The sequence below is a fragment of the Erythrolamprus reginae genome, chromosome 3 (assembly GCF_031021105.1).
Source record: "Erythrolamprus reginae isolate rEryReg1 chromosome 3, rEryReg1.hap1, whole genome shotgun sequence".
Classification (NCBI taxonomy): Eukaryota; Metazoa; Chordata; class Lepidosauria; order Squamata; family Dipsadidae; genus Erythrolamprus; species Erythrolamprus reginae.
This window is the reverse complement of record NC_091952.1, coordinates 159,620,111-159,632,721: the sequence shown is the minus strand read 5'-3', so window position 1 is coordinate 159,632,721 and position 12,611 is coordinate 159,620,111.

Sequence of the window (12,611 nt, the reverse complement as noted above, 5' to 3'; positions counted from 1 at the left end):
TTAGATTTGTGAACTTAAATATAACAGCCAACATTGTAAGAAAAATACATGAAGTGGAAGAGATTAAATGGGCTGGGGTTAGAATGTTCTTTCAAGATATCAGTGCAGTTGCACTGCAGTAAAAAAAAAAGGAATTCATACCACTGATGGAAAAAATGTATGCATAAAAAGGAGGCTTTTCTTTCAAATTAATTGTTTTTAGGTCGCAAAGACAAAAAGTTGTTTCAGCTTTGACTGAGATGCAGAGCTTTTTAGCAGAGCTCTCTAACAAGGCATGAAGGAAATTATCTTCAATTTGTCCTTGGAACTGTGGAAAGCAGGCTCAACTACCAGTGGAAGATTAGATAAGAATGCTGCATCAAGCTGCAAAGTAAGAGAACTTTTACTCTTTTTGAACCTTCAGGTTTAGAGCAAGGGGAAAAAGCATGAGAAAAGAACTATATCAAATAATATGGTACTCTGCAGCAGAATCCTGTGCCCCAGTATGACTTAACAGCTACCATAGGAGTAAATTACATGCCCAACTCAATGGCACCATGAGGATTATAAACAGATATATTGTAAAAACTCTGACTTGCTGGCTCCTGTTCTGAACCATATAGCACTGCCAGCTTTACGAAGTTAAGATGCACTAGTGAAAGAATACAAAAAAATTAAGAACAACACACTCTTACTGGTGCATGTTGACCTTCATCAATCCAGTACCGGCACTTGCACAACATCTGCCAAACAACCTTAATATTGATTCTCAATGGAAAGCCAAATTGGTCACTGAATCCCAGAGATAGGAAGACATAAATGATCCCACAAAAAAGATGCCAGGCTTTGAACTACCATGTCAGCAATGGACCATCCTGAATAAGATTCACACCCCACACATCATCTACTGGGATTCTCTGTATAAACAGGGCATAGTATCTTCCCCTCAGTGCGATTACAGGGTTCCATATCAAATTGTAGCTCACATAGTGACCAGCTGTGACCTAAGGGCATATACTGGTCCAGAGCCTGATTTTTTAAGATATAAATGATGATGCACTTCAACGGTTAGATGGCCTAGAATTTCGAAATGTTCATATACCACATTTTTGGACTATAAGATGCACCGGTGTATAAGAAGCCTCAACATTTCAAAGAGTAAGTAAGAAAAAAAGGTTTTGTCCTTCCCAGCCTCTCAAACCCACGGCATGCTCTGTTTTTTGCAAAAAGTACCCCCCTTTTTTGCAGTGATATGCCATATGATAAATAAATAATAAATGCAGGTATAACTGCAGCTAGGGGATTGTTGCAGTTAAAACTGGGAGTTTATTGGCTAATTAGAAGGAATGTGATAAGTCAATCACTCCCCTTAGACCTATAGAAGGCTCTTAAAGGATCCTCTGCAAATTAATTTTTTCACTGACTGTTTAAGTGGAACTGGGGGGCAGGAAGGTTGGATATGGTGGTATGATTTAATCTGGGGAGAGGTAAGAGTAAGGAGAAGGGGGATCACCAAAAGAGCATGGGAGAAAAGTAACTATATAGTAAACAGAATATTAATGCTTTATGTACTTATAAGGAAACATATTGATAGATTTTGTGAGAAATCAGCTTTAATTTTTTGATAAATGTGTAATTATTTTATGGAGAAATTAAATAAAGATAATTTTAAAGTATATGTAATGGTAAACAATATAAAATCATTTTTCTAAATGTCAGAGTGTGGGACAACCTATTAAGAAAAGAATTCCTAATTATGTCAAATCATTTAAACTCTGCGAAGTTAGGTTACAATAAATATATATAACAAATAGGTTGATTGACAGATACTTTGATAAACTATGGGGGGTTTATGAACAAGGTTCTAATAAATCAAAGGTATTTTTTGTATAGAAAATACAAAAGTATAGAATTTTTTTCTATTTCCCTATTCTATAAACATATATCTTCTATAAATTTATTCATATATAAATTAATAGAATAAAATGTTAGTTTTGTCATTTTCATATGCTCTTAATCAGGGTCAAATAGGTTTCCAACAAAAGATTATGCATTAAAGTTTCGGTCTGGAGCGTGTGAGAGACTTCTAAATGTAGTGAATAGTGATGGATTCATAGATACATGGACTATTATGAATTCTGCAATAAAAGGACATGTATTTTATTCAAGTAGACATAAATCTCATGCTACTTCACATAATTATCTAAAACTTTTTTTCAAATTTCCTGCCACTAGTTAAAATTGCAGCATTTTTATATCAAATTAAATCACGCTCCAGTGATTATTACACCTAAATTAGAAGAAATTATTCCATTTATTTTTATTTACCATTTAATCATATACAATTCTATACAGTATAGTAGCAAAACAATGATTAATTCAAACTCTGAGAACTTTTTTGTCAAGAAAATAATACAAATAAAGGTAATTAAGAACAAGGTGAGATGCCATGAAGACAATATTTTAAAAATAGTGTATAAACAGATGAGGATATTAAAGAATCAGAACAAAAGGCAAGTAAACTTCATTTGGAAATAAACAATTCATTAGCGAAGTATAATAGAATTGGATGAGATAGTCTTTACAAACAGTTAGTTTTTAGAAAAGAGAGAGCAAGATGATTTAGAGACAAATAATATATCCGCTCAAAGGATTTACTCAACAAAGATATTATATATGGCATAATAAAAATTCAAAAATATTGGCAAAAAAGTGAAAAAGGTAAGGAAAAATGTATTAATGGAAATAAAAGTATCTATGGTTCATTTATGACCAAATATATGGGATCAATTCAGGGGTGAAATTCAGCAATGTCCTACAGACATTGGCCTGGCATTGTCATATGTAACAATAGTGGAGCAGCTGACCTTTGATAGGCTGCTAAGGGAGGGTTGTCATCTCCTTGGGAATTCTGATGGCTTTATGACCTCATCCATGTAGTCTAAACTTTCAGTTAATGTCAGCTATCAGTTATTAGAGTGAAGATGCCTGCTATGAGGTCGGTTGATCTTCAGAAGGGCTGCTGGACTCTGAAGAAATGTTCATCATGGAGATAAGTGATGGTGAGGGTGAGAGTTTCGTTTGAGGCTAGAGTTAAGTTTAAGGTGAGGGTAAGGGTGAAAGATAGGATGAGGTTAGGAGGGAAAGCTAGCCAGTTCTGACAGGTTCTGGAGAACAGTAGCAGAAATTTTGAGTAGTTCAGAGAACCAGAAAATACCACCTCTGACTGGCCCTAGAGTGGGGTGGGAATGGAGATTTTGCAATATCCTTCCCACAGTAGTAGGAAGGGAATGGGAATTTTGCAGTATCCTTCCTCTGGAGGTGTTCAGTTTGGGGATTTTTCAGATTCTGATTCGAAAAGTGGTTATGAATTAGTGATAGGGACTGATTTAGAGGCAGAAGAAGTAGGAGATCAACCACAGGACATTTCTATGGGTTCAGATTCAAGTGAAGGCAAAGCAGATGCTAGATGGGTAAATCCTTATTTCAGACACTTGCAGAGGTGAAGAGAGCAAGTATCAGGGAAAAAATATTAAGGAAAGGAATGGGATAATTAATTAAATAATTAATTCATCATATCCGGGTGTCAACTGAAGAGAACAGTTGAGTTGTCAATCTGCCGTTGAGAAATATGGAGGTTTTTTCAAGCAGCTCCAAATATAAGCTATGCCTTGTGTGCTTTTAATTGCAGTTTTTATGACTCTGGGCTAACTCTGACTAGCCATAAATCTTAGAATGACTTGTGGAATGTTTTAATGATTTTGATGTTGCCTTGCATACCAAAGTTTAAGATAAGAGATTAGCGCTGCATGCCGAGATGATTCAGTGTGGAACAAAGGAAAGAAAAATAAAGATGATGTGGTGTTTTACAACTATATGCATTTAGCAATCCTAAAGTGGAGTGTGGTGTGAATGGAGATTTTGCAGTATCCTTCCCCTGCCACACCCACCAAGCCATGTCTAAAAATCGGTAGGGTAAAATTTTGAATTTCACCCCTGGACCAATTTTTTTTTTCAACAATTATATAATTGAAATAATCTATTACTTTTAAATAGATTAACATTACCAGAACTGACTCTAAAAGATATATGGAATCTCATTTTTCCCTTACATATTTTCAATGCTATTCAAAATGGAAAGCCTTCTGCCCTGATGGATTATCAAGGGAAATTTATAAAGAATTTAAAGAAATTTTAATAACTGAATTTTAACCAAAATTAATAAATTTATTAATAAGGAACTAAACAGAATTTCAGTACATTCAGTGTTGTGAATACAGAGGAAAGATGCAATAAATGATCATAATGGACTATATAATGAATTTTTATTCAAGCATGGGAAAGATCTCCTAAACACTTCGTTTAGCCATCTGTGAGAATTGCCTTCAGATGACTAGGCAATAAATTATTAGTAGCTTTTTCTCTTGCTTACTATGGCATAAAACTAAGCTCTTTGCAAGCTTACACATGTGAATGTCTTTATTTTGAATTAAGTTTGCTTTTGAACAAGAAAAACAGTATTAAAACAAATTAGCCTATCCAACTCTTCAGCACAGTAAATAATGCATTTGAAGTGAAAAAGTAATAAGAGCAAATCCATACTTATCAATTGCCATTGACCTCTACTCATAGCAACTTTAATTTAAACCAGTTTAAGAAAAGCATGCTCAGAATGAAACAAATGGCAACAGATTGCAGTCTAACATATCCTCATTCATTACTGCTGTCCCCTCTTTTCTTTCTGTTCCAGGAAAACATTAGACAAGCCCGTATTGGCAGGGTTTAGAGTCCATGAATGCTCTAGCTAGACTTATTCCCTTTAAAAAGTGGTTAGTTTTGTATATACTAAATCAGTGATGGCGGACCTATGGCACGCATGCCACAGGTGGCACATGGAGCCATATTAAAGGGACATGAGGGGTTGCCCTATGTCAGCTCCAGCACACATGTGCCTGCTGGCCAGCTGATTTTTGGCCTTGTGGAAGGCTGTTTCATCCTCCGGAGGCTTCAGGGAGAGCGACAAATGGCCCAATGGGCAAACCGGAAATTCAGAAAAATTGAACTTTCAGTTTGCCGATTTGCCAATTTTTTCACCTTCCCACGCTTCAGTTATGATTGTGCACAGGGACAGGGGAAGTTGTGCCCATGTCCAGGGGACAGCATGGGGAGTACAAATGCATGTGTACCGGGAATAGGTGTGGACATGTCCCTTTTGGCATACAAACCAAAAAAAGTTCGCCATCACTGTACTAAATCAAGACACTGAAGAGCACATACATGTAATTGCCACTTTTAACATTAACATTCCTTCTTTGCCAGCCATTTTTCAAAATAATGCCCGTAGACCTTTCTTTTATCAACTAGCAACATGACTAAGAATTTTGCCTAGTATGTAAGAGGTTGCTGACTCAAAACCACGCAGATGTTTTTTAAAATTATGGTTTCCTTTCTTGCAGCTACTTAGCTAGCTTTTCCTAGTAAACTGAAAGATTTCCCCCCCTAAATACTATTACAGTATTTCATTGATGTAAACTATAACTACTGTGCTGTTTTACTGTTGATGGACAAGGGAAGACCTTCAAAGCTCTTAGAGAGAAGAAGTACTGCTTCATTTAAGAGGACATTCCATTTTTCCTATAATAGCCAATGAAGTATTTGGAGTTAGCCAGCAAAGAAGGAAAACTGCACACTAAACAAAAGAGCACTGAACAAAACATTAGATTGGCACATCAATTTCAAAGCCACAGCAGGAGAACTTGTCCAAATTTATAACAGGAGGGAGATAAGTAAAAACTTAGGTTGCTCTCTAGTGGTAGGGAGCTCAGTTGAAGAATCCCTCTAAACACAACTATCTCAATAGGCTTGGGGACAGTGGTGGGTTGACGTTTGCTGACAGTTCGGAGATGTGTACGTGCAGATCGTCTATGATGACATCTGGAGGGGGGGGGAGCCTCCTGCTACAGCCATTACCGGTTCACCCGAACTGGAGCAAACTGGTAGCAAGCCACCACTGCTTGGGGATCTCATGACAACGGATAATTACTAATATGGCTGTAACACTGAAGATGCTCTCTTCAAGTCTTTTTAATATGGACAGTTTTTTAAAAAATTATGGAGAGATTAGTGTTTGTTTTATGCTTTGTTTTTTATCATATGCCACCCACTGCCCCATCCTGTGAGATGAGCAGCTACATAAATATGAGGAATAAGTAAACAAATAAGTATATACTTACTAGACAGTAAGTATAATACATCCTAAGTAAAATACACCTTAAAAGAAAATCAGGTAAAACACAGGTTTTTGTTTGTTTGTTTATTTGTTGGTTGGTTGGTTGGTTGGTTGGTTGGTTGGTTGGATTTGTATGCCGCCCCTCTCCGAGGACTTGGGGTGGCTCACAACATATATAAAAACATAGTAATACATCTAATCCAATTAATATAATTAAAAAACCTTATATTTTATTTGCGTTTGTGTGGATGTTGCATTTGCCAGGCTAACCTTTCTCTAAACAGAACAGAAGAAAGATGCATTGGTAAAGATTTTTTTTTTTTAATGTTTAGTGGGCTTTGGATCAAAACAAACCAAATATTTCATACTTCACCAAAGAACCATTCTGGCTACTACGAAATGAGACTTTTCATCTTGCTATCTCTTTTGTGTGCATGAGAGAAAGATCCCTCTCTCCTCCCCTCCCCTCTTTTTTCTTTTTCTTTTACATACCCAATGCCCTTTACAAATCCCTTCTATAAGGAAGAGAAATATTATCCACATCCAATCCCTCTGCTATTCTCAGTTGATGGAAGGAAATAGAAAGGTCCTTTAGCTAATGCCAGGGAATGTTATGGCATTCACAAGAATGGGGAGAAGCTTGTATGATAGATTCAGAAGGTAATAGTTATTATTTTTTGTTAGCACAGATTTAATAAGGGAGCTGTCATTATTCTGCTTGACAGGCTCTGGCTGTCACTGGAAAAGCCTTTGGCTGTCACTTGAAAAATATAAACCCTCCTTTGGTATTTTTGATCTCAAACTGTGCTGTTATTTCTACTATAACTTGAGGAATCTTGTAATGTGTTTTCAGAGCAATAGAAAAACGAGGAGGTTTTGAAATGTTAATTTTGGTAGTTCAACTTTTGGGGAATCAGAAAGCGGACATTGGCTAATTAAGTGTTTCGAATGTTCACTTTCATCTTCTTTCTAACTGTAATGAGCTAAAGGCAATGGAGAGGGGCGGGAGCAGGCCTACACTTCCGTGATGAAAGTCCAACCACGCTGTGCTTGTAAAAGAAACAGTTTCCAATTTTGAAAATTCACAAAATAGAGACCTTTGGTTCTGTCAATCACTGGGGAAACCTCCAAGGTAATTTGATCAATGACCAAACCCAAATTGGCTTAGCAATTTGGCAGAACCACACCCCTCATCTATATTCTTAACTGTAGCACCATTTCTTATTTCCCTTAATGCTTTCATAGCATTCCCTATGAGAGGGATCAAGTATGAGAGTTTTTACGATCCACCTTGCAGACAATGCAAAGGATAAAGAAGAAAATGCTGATATACTTTTGTCTTGAAGGATGCACGTAAGATTTGATATTTTCATCTCTGAAACACTTTAATATTCCCCTTTTACCCTTCTGTTCCTTTTATTTGCATAGCTGTGCATATCATCTGCTGATTTGAATGCCGCCCCGAGTCTACGGAGAGGGGCAGCATACAAATCTAATAAAAATAATAATAATAATAATAATAATAATAATAATAATAATACTTAGTTTGTGTAGGACTTGCCCCAAAAGTAGTTGAAGTACTTCATACTCTCATAAGAACCTTGTAAAATAGCAATCTTTCTCTTCCTCTTCCTTCCTGTAGATCAAAAATATGATGCACTACAGATTAGGTTGGGCCAGACCTATGTAGTTCTTATCCTTAAGAATCTATAATTATATGTTGTTATGGTGAAGACCAAGCAAAACGGAAGAGAAAATCAAGCAAACCAGGGGATTAATTTGCCCAAGTGCTGTTACATATCTTGGGGACAGTACCAAGAGAGTACAGTAAGAGGAAATTTCCACAGAATAGCCATAACAATAACATTTAGACTTGTACTCCAGTTCATAATGCTTTATAATCCACCCCCAAGCAATTTATAGTCAGCATATTGTCTCCAACAATCTGGATCCTCATTTTACTGACCTTGGAAAGATGGAAGATTAAGTCAACCTCAATCCAATCAGGATCAAACTCTTGACAATTGGCAGGGTTACTCTGCAATACTGTAATGTCCAAATAATTAACATGACAAAAGATTCAGAGTGATTATATTGGGAAGGAAAAGATATTGGACAATGTTTGGCGGTATTCAATGTGTACCAGAGTTATACAACATGGTTATGTATCTCTCTTACATTTAAGACCATTTATGATCTTAACTCCAAAGAAATGCTGGAAGGAGGGAGTGAAAGAGTATGTAAACCCTTGACAATTTTATTAGCAAATGGAAAAAAAATACAACATAAAGAATGGGAAATAATGCAATTAGAAAATATAGAAACATAGAAACATAGAAGTCTGATGGCAGAAAAAGACCTCCTGGTCCATCTAGTCTGCCCTTATACTATTTTCTGCATTTTATCTTAGGATGGATATATGTTTATCCCAGGCATGTTTAAATTCAGTTACTGTGGATTTATCTACCACGTCTGCTGGAAGTTTGTTCCAAGGATCTACTACTCTTTCAGTAAAATAATATTTTCTCATATTGCTTTTGATCTTTCCCCCAACTAACTTCAGATTGTGTCCCCTTGTTCTTGTGTTCACTTTCCTATTAAAAACACTTCCCTCCTGGAGTCCCCCCTTTTCCTTCTGTCCTCCAGACTATACAGATTGAGTTCATTAAGTCTTTCCTGATACGTTTTATGCTTAAGACCTTCCACCATTCTTGTAGCCCATCTTTGGACCCGTTCAATTTTGTCAATATCTTTTTGTAGGTGAGGTCTCCAGAACTGAACACAGTATTCCAAATGTGGTCTCACCAGCATTCTATATAGCGGGATCATAATCTCCCTCTTCCTGCTTGTTATACTTCTAGCTATGCAGCCAAGCATCCTACTTGCTTTCCCTACCGCCTGACTGCACTGTTCACCCATTTTGAGACTGTCAGAAATCACTACCCTTAAATCCTTTTCTTCTGAAGTATTTGCTAACACAGAACTGCCAATACAATACTCAGATTGAGGATTCCTTTTCCCCATATCTGAATTAGTGAGACTGAACAGAGATTAGAGCCCATTTGAAAAACTGTTCCATGGAAATGGAATGTAGAAGGTGGTAGAGATAGCAAAGGAATGCAAAATTTGTTAACAGATAAAACTGTTATTAAAAATAACTGTTAACAGATAAAACTGTTAACAGATAAAAATAACTGTTAACAGATAAAACTGTTATTAAAAATAATAATAGAATAAAATAGAATTCCTTATTGGTCAAGAGTGATTGGACATACAAGGAATTTGTCTTTGGTGCATATGCACTCAGTGTACAAAGAGAATAAAAGAAAATATACATTTGTCAAGAATCATTTAATGTTTAATTTAAGAATCATTAAGTACAACACTTAATGATTGTCATAAGGGTCAAATAAGCAATCAGGAAACAAGCAATATTAATAAAAATCTTAAGAATACAAGCAACAAGTTACAGTCATACAGTCATAAGCGGGAGGAGAAGGGTGATAGGAATAATGAGAAAAAACTAGTAGTAATAGTAGTGCACACTTAGTAAATAAAAAAACTTTCTTGTGTCTCATTGTCTTGATGTGTAGTACTCCACAGCGACATTTTGAGGATAGGACTTGAAACAGTTTATGTCCAGGATGTGAGGGTTCAGTAAATATTTTCAGAGCCCTCTTTTTGACTCATGCAGAACCAAACCAGACAGTTATAGAAGTGCAAATGACAGACTCAATGATTCCTCTGTAGAACCTTGTCAGCAGCTCCTTGGGCAGTTTGAGCTTCCTGAGTTGGTGCAGAAAGAACATTCTTTGCTGTGCTTTTTTAATGACATTTTTTATATTAGGTGACCTTTTTAGGTTTTGAGATATGATAGAACCTAAGAATTTGAAGGTCTCTATTGCTGATACTGTGTTGTCTAGTATTGTAATAGGTAGTAGGATGGGAGGGTTTCTCCTAAAATCTACCACCATTTCTACATTTTTGAGTGGGTTATAATATTATTAATTTTAATTAATATTATAAATTATATTAATAAATTAATTATATAATAAATTAATAATAAATTGATATTTAAAATAATAATATACAATAATATAATTGAGTGTGTTATAATTGCCAAAATCACCATCAGTCAATTGCAAAAGGCAGCTTGGCTTGGAACAATTTACATTCTGCAATGATACTTTCAATAGCATCAAATAATATCAGCCTATCTCAGATCCTTGGGAAAAATGCCAAATCCAGTTTGAATCTCTGGCTGACTGTGTGAGTATAATGAATTACATTTATATGCTGCCAACCTCCCAGAGCCCTGGGCAGCTGGAAAAGAAACAAGTGTAGAAAAGAGATTCAAAATAATCCCACTTTGATTTTTCATGGTTTAAGAATTGATAGAGGGGAAACTCTGACATACTTTCAAGGTTCCATTATTATACCCCAAAACAGTAGAATTCAGTCTTTGTGCTATATGATTACTGTTGTGGCCTGCCTTGGAGTTGTAAGATACTAGCAGTAGAAGATGCTTCTTTCTGTGCTTGTATTCATCTGCACAAAATGATGTATGTCAGTATTGCTATTCTACCTAATATGATGCTAGTGGAGTAAGTGTCAATTTTGCAGCTTTAGAAGACTGTGATCTTATCTGTATGGTAATTATGCCTATGTGTATTGCTGTCAGACACATAACTTCAAAAAGCAACTGATTCTTTCTATAAGTTTGGTAACAAGTAAGATAAGGGTAATGAAGCTGAAAATCAATCCAGAAAAAATAAGCAGATATATATTTGGTGAAATCTGGAATTCAAATTCATCCTGTTGTGATGGGATTTTTTTTTTTTAATATCTTTAAATAAAATTGAAGATCCATATTCTGAAAATAAATATAACCACATACTGCCTCTGGTTTCCCAGATGGGAGCAGCAAGAAATATTTGTATAATTACAACTCCTGTGCCATTCTTGAGGCAGTTGAATTTAGCAAGAGATACCCATACATTAATTACATTCCAGCTTGTCTACTGTAATATGTTTTACTTGAGAATACCCTTGAGAAGTAGGCAGAAGCCTCACTTGGTGCTAAATGTCACTGCCAGCACAGTATAATAACAGCAGTATACTGATGCATATGGGAAAGTTTTGAACTAGGGATCAAATGCAATTATAGTTGCTCTTCTTGTTGTTGTTATCTTTATTTTAAATGCCCTACTTGAGGCCTAAGTATATTTCTTTTGACAAAAGCCAGTCCAAACATTAGTGTGAACGAGAAAGGACTCTTGAACATTGTTTTGCCAAGTGTCCCCCTTTCCCCTCCATGCACACACACAATAAATTCAGGATCTGGGATTTGGAAACAACAAATGAAAATGGGATTAAAAAATGATTTATTATTGAAGAAGCCTGGGCAAATAACAGGATTATTTAGGTTAGGTTAGGTTTATTGGATTTATATGCCGCCCCTCTCCGCAAACTCGGGGCAGCTCACAACAATAATAAAAAACAGTACAGTACATAATACCAAATCCAATGCCCACCCATCTAGTTACAATTTAAAATTAATAATCTCATAAAAACAGTATATATAAAAAAACAGGCACACAGTCAATCAATCAACAAAATCAATCAACAATCAATTAAAAGGACTGTGTTAGAGGAAAAAATGAGCTAGAGCAAAAAGATGGAATCTTATTTGATTGATTTTATTTTATTTTATTGGATTTGTATGCCGCCCCTCTCCGTAGACTCGGGGCGGCTAACAACAGTAGTAAACAGCATATGACAATCCAATATAAACAGTTAAAAACCCCTATTGTAAAACCAACATACATACAGACATACCATGCATAAAATTGTAAAGCCCTAGGGGGAAAGGGTATCTCAATTCCCCCATGCCTGGTGGCAGAGGTGGGTTTTAAGAAGCTTACGAAAGGCAAGGAGGGTGGGGGCAATTCTAATCTCTGGGGGGAGTTGGTTCCAGAGGGTTGGGGCCGCCACAGAGAAGGCTCTTCCCTTGGGTCCTGCCAAGCGACATTGTTTAGTTGACGGGACCCGGAGAAGACCCACTCTGTGGGACCTAACTGGTCGCTGGGATTCATGCAGCACCTTCAGCTGTTAGAAACTAATTCTCCTTTTCAGGGAATGATAGGAATAAAATTACATAAGGGCAGTTGATGCATAGCTCTGATCTAGGCTCCAGTTTGGATTGAAGTTCCACCATTAACTATTCTCAGTGTCTTACAATAGGTAATTTCTTCATTATAATCAGGATTTCTATTGGTTACATTTACTGAGAGAAATCTTTTTTCCAGATAGTGTTGGTTACATAGTGCGATCTTTTCTTCTTCCAGGTGGCTGTTCTTAAATTTGACTTCAGCACCTCCGCACTGAATTTACGCTTGAAAAG